Genomic DNA, 8,316 nt, shown 5'->3' on the forward strand with positions numbered 1-8,316 from the left:
TATACAAGGAAATTTGGTTATTTCTGTAGTTTACAGTAACTTAACATAATAACCATAACTATAATCAATAGCATATACTATTTTAGAAATCCATACAATTTTGGAATATGTATTAGTATTATTCACAAAAATATAACCTAAAGAAGGCTGAGCATCATTTTGGAAGTTGCATGTACCTAAACATGTCAAATAATCCCGTTTACATCTTTTCTGAATATTTTCAGGGGCCCTCTGATCCATCCAGAAAACCAGGCATTAAGAAAGATAATTTTGAAACTGAAGTTTGATTTTGGAATTTCAGATTACCGTAAATTATTTATTTTGTCAAAATGATGACTCGGCATTTTAAAAAACCTTTTACAACTTTTTACAAAAAATAAACATATTCTAATGTGTTTACACACTTTGCATTTAAAACTGTTTCTAGTAGTCTTAACTGCATGTTACAATGGTGACTTTTAGCAATTTTAACTTCAATGTAAAACCTGGTAAGTTGTGTTCTCAGGTTTGACTATTTCCAGCATAGCTAGAGGTGTGCCCAACTCCACATTTCTGCTGGCCTTACCTAGCTGGAAAGCAGGCAAGTTAAACAATTTTCAAAAGCCAAAGAAGCAGTTTATGACCTTAAAGCATTTAGCAAACCTAATATTTGAACATAATTTAAACCACGTTTATATTCTGAAGACACTGTATTTTACAAATAATCTATAAAACCGTCTTTATTTCCCAAAGACTACTAAAGTTGTGAACTAAGAGGCATTATATTTTCTACTTTACTGGCAAAATATTTGATTTAAGCTCTTATTACTATTAAACCAATTAATTTGAAACTATACAGAGCAGATTAACCAGTTTGCACAGAGAACAAAGAGGCATTATGTTTTCTACTTTTCTGGCAAGATATTTGACTTAAGCTCTTATTATTATTAAACCAATTAATTTAAAACTTTAAAGAGGAGATTAACCAGATTGCACAGAGAGAAAGAGGCCAGAGATTGGTATGAAATTCTTACCCTTTTGCTGGCATGCCAGTTTCTGGGTTCTCTCTCCCTGAGCAGCCCCAGTGACCCTGCTTGACTGTATGCAAATAAACGTATTGCCATGAATTAAGAATATTCACAAATAGTTTATAAAGTTGGAGAAATTAGGCAGAGAAAGAGAAATATGACTCCAATTCTATTTATGAAAGTATACTCAACATGTTTAAAATATTAGAAAGCCTAAAATCTAAAAAGTTAGCTTATAAGGATAAAACGTTTGTGTGCTCCATTAATTCCTGTGGCCCAACAAAAGTAGCTTAGGAATTTCAGATAAATGGAAGGGATGATGACTTGCTAGAAATGCATAGGAAACAAAATAACTATTCACAGAACCAAATAAAAGCCTTCCACTAGAAATTAAAAAGCATTATGCTTTTGTATATATGGATACACAACTAATGCCAGAGGAGAATAAACAGCAAATGAATGAAAACTAGAAGCAAAAACAAATAAGCAGGAAACCAAGCAACCCTAAATTTTCCTACTCAATTTACCCTGGAGGCTACAGTGTTACCTAGGGCCCCCCAAAGCCACATAATGAATATTTCATTCCCGACACACAATTCATTTCTTAAATTCCCCAGTATCACTATACATTCTGTGCAATCAAGAAATTTACTTTAGGCACATGACCAGTAAGCACTCAAGCACTATCCATGCAAAACAGCAAACACAGTGTGAAGCAAAGCAAGAATGTACATGAAATTTGGCTCCATGATAAATCCAGCTTCATGCTTAGCTATGTTAAAAGAAGAATTGCCAAACTGCTGATGAATTTTTTATTTTACAATACTTCTTATTTGACTAAGACTATTTGACTTCTTATTTGACTAAGACTTATTTGACTTATTTAATTAAGACTAAGAGCTTTAACTATGAAAATGTTAATTAGCAAAATGTCCCCAATTCTTTATCAGGTTTTTAAGAATATTTTATTATTTAAACTTTTTCCACATCTTTCTCCCCTACTTATGATTCCTTACCATGTGGTTTCATAAATAACATTTTCAAATCTGTAATTTAAACTTTTAGGTAACTTTTGAATTGACAAAATTATTCTTTTTCCACTGATAACATAACTCTTTCTGGCACATTTTGTATACAGAATTAGGTGTTAACCAGAATTTTATCCTTAGTAAACTAAAACTTTAGTGAAACCCTAAAAAGCAAGTAATTCTGAACTATTAGACATGGGCATTTATAGATAAGAACAATTACACAATTTTAGTAGCATATTTCCCCATATTACAACCCTTTTTTCATTGAAAATACCCAGATATTAAATGACCATTAAAAATAACTTTGAGATTTTAGTTTACACAAATGTTTACTGCAAACATTTATCCCATTCACTCTACTTCATTTTTTGCCTTTAACAAGGAAGACATGATACATTAATCCAAACATGTAAAATGAACATTGATTTGGTCTGGTCAGGTCTGGAAAGGTGGGACAACTTGAAGTAAGGAAGGCGGTTGGGACATCCAGGTCACGGGTAGGTGTGAGAGGAATGGTTGCATTCTTCCGAGTTTCTGATTAGCCTTTCCAAAGGAAGCAACCAGATATGCATTTCTCTCAGTGAGACTTTGAATTTAATAGGAGGCAGGCTTGTCCCAAGCAGCTCCCAGCTTGAATTAATACTAACATTTAAAAATATCTAGCAAAAACAAACATTAGATTCAGACAAAATGTATGCTGACAATTCTGATGGCATTTCTATTTTCATTCCAGCAATCATTTTAAAGCTAACTTGTTTAGTAAAGTTACACTTTAAGTCACGTGAACTTGAAAATTGCTTAGACTTTACTTAATTTATCTGTGCTCTTTTACTTATAAGTCAATTTTGGTACAACATGTAACAATAAGTATACATACAAATAAATACATCTAGACATGTATACACATATATACAAAGATCCAATAGCTTGGAATCCTAGCCATGAGCTAGCAATACAAGCTTGCTTGTTTTACTTTGCTCTAATAGATAATCCAATAAAGGCTATGAACCAAACATTCAAGTAAAAAAGTCTCCATGGCAGTTTGATTTTTAAAAGATAAACCTCCCCAGACTCCAAAGAGCTCTGATGCCAAACAGGACCAAAGGAGGGCATCACACATTAATCAGTCCCCCTACTTAGAACCACAAAACAAAAGTCTGAATATATGCAATGCCATTCTGCTTTCCCATTCAACAATGAACTCCAGATTCCAAACAATCTTGGGGCCAAACAGCATTGCAACTGTGAGAGAAATTCAAAGGAGGGCTTAGTAGTAGATCTCAGAACCACTGCCGAGAGTAGAGAGCATCTTCGTTTGGCAGGTTGAGGTCTGTGGGAACCCTGGCATGTCCTCCTGTGGGGTCCAGTCTGACCTTAGGTGGGTACCAGTGGCACTTGCAGTTTTCCCCTTCAGAGCATGCAATGAACTTTATAAGAATAGCCATGAACTGTAATGAAAACTGAATGCCAGGTGGGCCTTTTCCCCCCTAGCCATTTGAGTATGATAAGGGAAGGATTTAGCGTAAGAAAAGAAGGTTTAAGTCCCCTGAAATTTGTGAGTTTGCTCTGAGTTGTACCACATGTAAGGACAAGGTAACATGTGCAGAAAAGATTTTTTTACAAAGTCCCTCCCCCTTTTGGGCAGAGCAATTATAAATAGCCACTGAAAGACTGAAAAAGAATGGAAACAAAAATAAAAAAGGCCCAGGTTCCTTAAGCAAACCTGGTGGTGGCAGTTATGCGTCTCCACATGGAAACCCCTTAGTTTCACTGGCCATGGCCAGAAACCTGCAGTTGCTTCCATGTTTAGGTGCTGCCCACCAAGGGTCCCAGGCTGGAAAGGAAACGAGAGGGAAAGAGAGAGAGAGCCCAAACGTTGGGCTTACCTCTTCTTCCTGGCTGGCTCACCAAAATATGTTAACAGTGGAGAGTGTCCAGGTTCTTGTGTCTTAAACAAAGAATTGCACAAAACACACAGAGCAACGAAGGAATAATGGGTTTTATTGAAAATGAAAGTACACTCCACAGTGGGGGAGTGGGCCTGAGTATAGGGGCTCAAAGGCCCCATTGCAGAATTTTGCAGCGTTTAAGTACTCACTACTTGAGTATGCCCTATATAAATGAAAAGGATGAAGTTACAAAGTCATTTACTTGGCCTATGCCCTATGATGAGAATATTTCCTGTCCTGACTGAAGTGTGAATTGGCCTTATGTTCCCTGCCTCCAGACCCTATTTTCCTGCCTCACCAGGAGTACCCTAAACAGCAGAATTCCAATTTACACAATTTACAATTCATTTTCATTTTCACTTAGAAGGTAAATATTCCAAAGAATTTTCTGGCACAAAACACCTGGAAATATATGATAAAATACAACTAGGCTTTAAAGTGGAAAACTGACCTAAAAAAAAAAAAGGGGGACATTTCAATAGCCAAAAACAGAGGCTACTCAAAGCTGCCAAGTGCCCTGAGAGCATATTTTATTCTCTGTAAAGAAGAGGCTTGGGTTTTCACAGCCACTTGGAATCAGAAAGTGAAATTTTGGGAACAATAAGGGCAGGAAGTTGGAGCCTCATAAGAGGGCCTTCAGTATGAAAACCTGGAAAGGATACCTTCACAGGCTAACCTGGGAAGACAATAAGAAATTTTGCTCATCTAGGCCTAGGCTCTGAATTAAGGGGAAAAAGCATCCTCCAAAATGTAAAGGAAATATATTGGGTTTGAATTATACACAATGCAAACTATTGAAAAACCCAGATAAGACATTAGAAAAAAACAGTCTTGGTGTTGTATTTTGAGGAATTCCTGGCAGAAACAAAAGCAAAACTTCCCTAGAGAGGCCTAACTTTTACCTAAGCTGCAGAAAATTCCTAAAGAAGAAAAATTGGCTGAATATGGATTCAGAATCTAAAATTATGAACTCTTAGAAAACAGCCATAACTTGCAGACGAACACATAGCTATAGCATGCCCATTTCACTGGCTATAACCTGAAATGGCTGGGGAGAAGTGGCTTTGAACCTGGGTGCAATGCACAGACTGGTGTACTTTTCTAAGTTGACCTGGTAAGCAGGAATTGTCGGCCTCCTCCTGTTACTGGGTTTATTTCGGACTTCAGTATAGACAATAAAAAGACAGTATTGTGGCTTTATTTTACATTAGTGGGATGTTGCTTGTTATATCATTGAGGTGCTAAGTATTAACATAAGTTATAGTGTTTACTTCACAATAAATCTGCACACAAGTCTAAGTAGTATTGGCATATTTGAGTATATCTTTTGTAAAAGAAATATTGAAAAATAACTTTTTAACAGATAATTTTTGCAATGGCAATGGTTAGAAATTAGTGACTACAATTATTTTTGTAGTTATACCTAGATTCACATTGTACCTAGTTTCAAATCAAGGCATTCTGAATATTACAGCAAAGTGCCCATCACTGAAAATTAGATATGGTCCTGATAATTAGAAGGGCACTATTTTATTGTAATAAAATAAGCTGGATGCCATTTAGTATTTTGTTGGTTGAGAAGTTGTTACTAGAAGCATCCATCCAAGTTGCATTGTTAAAAGACAAGGAGCCTCATTGGTAAAAAGTGAGAAAAACAATTCACTGGAAAACTGAAAAATAGTTCTGAGACCAGATGAGCTAAAGAAGTTTCAACAGATTTTTTTTATCAAATCATAATTTGTGAGTTGAGTCCTGATATCTGAAATGCGTTTTTAAAAAGTTCCAAAAAATTTCCTTTTAAATGGGTAGGACCTTGATGGCTTCTGTTGGCTACTATTGTTCTATCTTATGTATATTAGGAAAAGGGCATAGAATGATGCCTTTCCTGTGAAACAGAGCAAATAAATACAAGGAAATGTACATTTATCTAGTCAGAGACAAAATTTTTGTATCTGTAACGTACAAGGTAAGCAAATTAATATTCACCAATAATGCTCCTGCCTAGATCTGAAGAAAAATTAAGAATATCTCTACTGATATATAAAAAAATATGTAGTATGATTATATATGGTTTATTACCCCATCATGTACTTGCTGACAAGAATTTGCATAAAAAATTGAAGGCTATTTTGTCTCCTGCAAAGAGCATGATAAATTTCATTAGAGCATAGTTTCTAAATAATCACTGTCTCTTCAGCGATTCTTTTAAAGAAATTTGTTACCAAATGTATGCCCTATATTTGTAAACTGGAGTATGGTGCTTTAAACTGGACATGTAACAATATAAGCTATTTCTTTTACCTCTAAAAATAGTAATAGAGTCAATGACATAAACTAAAGTTTGTCTTTCTTTGACTATGTTTATGAGTAGTCAAACTCTTAAAACTTACGACTGTTTTAAAGAACTAGTCCAAAAGTTCATGGCAACATTTACATTAAATTTAACTAGTTTTGTAAGAAAATTGCCTCTTCGGAAAAGAAATTTTTCAAATTTTGATTTCTAACAGAGAGATTTTAGAAAATTCAGAAATTACCATATGAAGCATGAAGGCATTACAAAAAGCTGAGTATCTGCCTGTGGCTATTTTTCTCTTGGAAATCTTTTTGTGCCAAAAAATAAAAATAAAATGAATACTGAATCTATTTATCTTAACCTGGATGCCTACTCACCACAAGAGCCGTTAACTACATCCACATGTATTTAGTGACAATGACATTGCCAAATTTATTTTATAACATTGCATGATGTTTAGTGTACAGATTCTTTAGCCAGAATGCTTGGCTAAGAATCCTAGGTTCAACACTTACTTTTTTTGTGAAACTGGGCAAGTTATTGAACCTTTCTTGACTTGATTCCTCGTTGTAAAATGGTGATAATAATAGTGTCTGCCCCTGAAGGTAGACACGAGGTTTCGAAAGCAAATATTTGTAAAGTACTGAGTGGCTCATAGTAACAAGCACTATGTAAGTGTTCTATAAATGAATAAACTGGAAACATTTCCAGAACTGGAGAAGAAAGTGATGAAAATTGTTGTTCTTTTGTGTGTACATAGTTAAGATTATATTTTCATCATTTTCTCATCAAAATAAACACTAGAAACCACTTAAGTGTGACTGATAAACACTTCAAAAATGTTCTAAGTTTTTGCAGATTATGGAATAAAACCTCAGCATAAAAATCACTAAGCTTGGATATTTTTAAATAGCATAATGTTTCTTGTTTATATTAATATAATACCGAAACTGTAAATCAATTTCTTGCATGTACTAAATATGGCATAACTTAAAATTTTTAAAAATATAGCATAAAGAACTAACGTACTACAGATTTTATTTATAAGATGTGAGATTACACTTTGAGAAAAAGATTTTTTTAAATGCAAGCTGAAGGAAACAAAAGAAGAAGAAGGAAAAAACCCTTCACTGTTCTAGTAGATATTTAAATTGGAAATTAATTGTGCTTTTTCTAGTGTCCCAGTGATTTTTTTATATTTTGTCACATAAAGTTTTCTGGCTTATAATAACCATTCTTTTATCTTATGAAGTAGTTAAGCCCTTTATTACCTTTTATCTCTATGTAATAAGCATAGAATTTCTTTTATATATACATATGTATATATTCAGTAAATAATTAAGTACATAATTACTGTCTGTATATCTATCTATCTAGCTAGCTAGCTAGCTAGCTAGCTATCATTTCTTAGGGACTCTGAGTAGAAAAAAAATGCATTATATTATTGTCACTTATTGTCACTGAGTATGAGAATTTTACAGCTGGAGAAAACCTAAGAGAAACCTACATTTCTCTCTATATAATTTTACACAAAAGAAACTTAGACTTGCCTCACTGATATTCAAAAGCAATGTGACTATTGATGGTTTTTCAAACGTGCAGTTTTGAAGTCATGTAGTTGAAGTCATGATGGATACATTATTTTGTGCTCGTCAGATCCTGCTTTATGGGTACAAAGGAATACTACATTTTTTGACTTCTTTTCAGTGAGATTGGGGCCACATGACTGGGATATAGGCAGAAGCACTTTCCCAAGCCGGCCATAAAAACCAAGTGTAATGTCCACTTTGCCTTTGTAAGGTGATTTTAGAAGATTCTCCATTAAAGGCAGAAACATTATGAGATGAAAGGAACTTAGATCTCTAAGTCACTCCTCGAGAAAAATCTTCCAAGGAGAGCTTCTTAACATGTCTGATTGTGATAGGGAAGAATTAACCTTGTTCCGAGTTTAGTGAATCAAATTTCATGTTTGATTTATTACTGTAACATGGTATAGTCTATTTTGCCTAATGCAGAATTTCCTGGATGATAGTCAG

Source organism: Cebus imitator, unplaced genomic scaffold, assembly GCF_001604975.1.
Source record: "Cebus imitator isolate Cc_AM_T3 unplaced genomic scaffold, Cebus_imitator-1.0 Scaffold26, whole genome shotgun sequence".
Lineage (NCBI taxonomy): Eukaryota > Metazoa > Chordata > Mammalia > Primates > Cebidae > Cebus > Cebus imitator.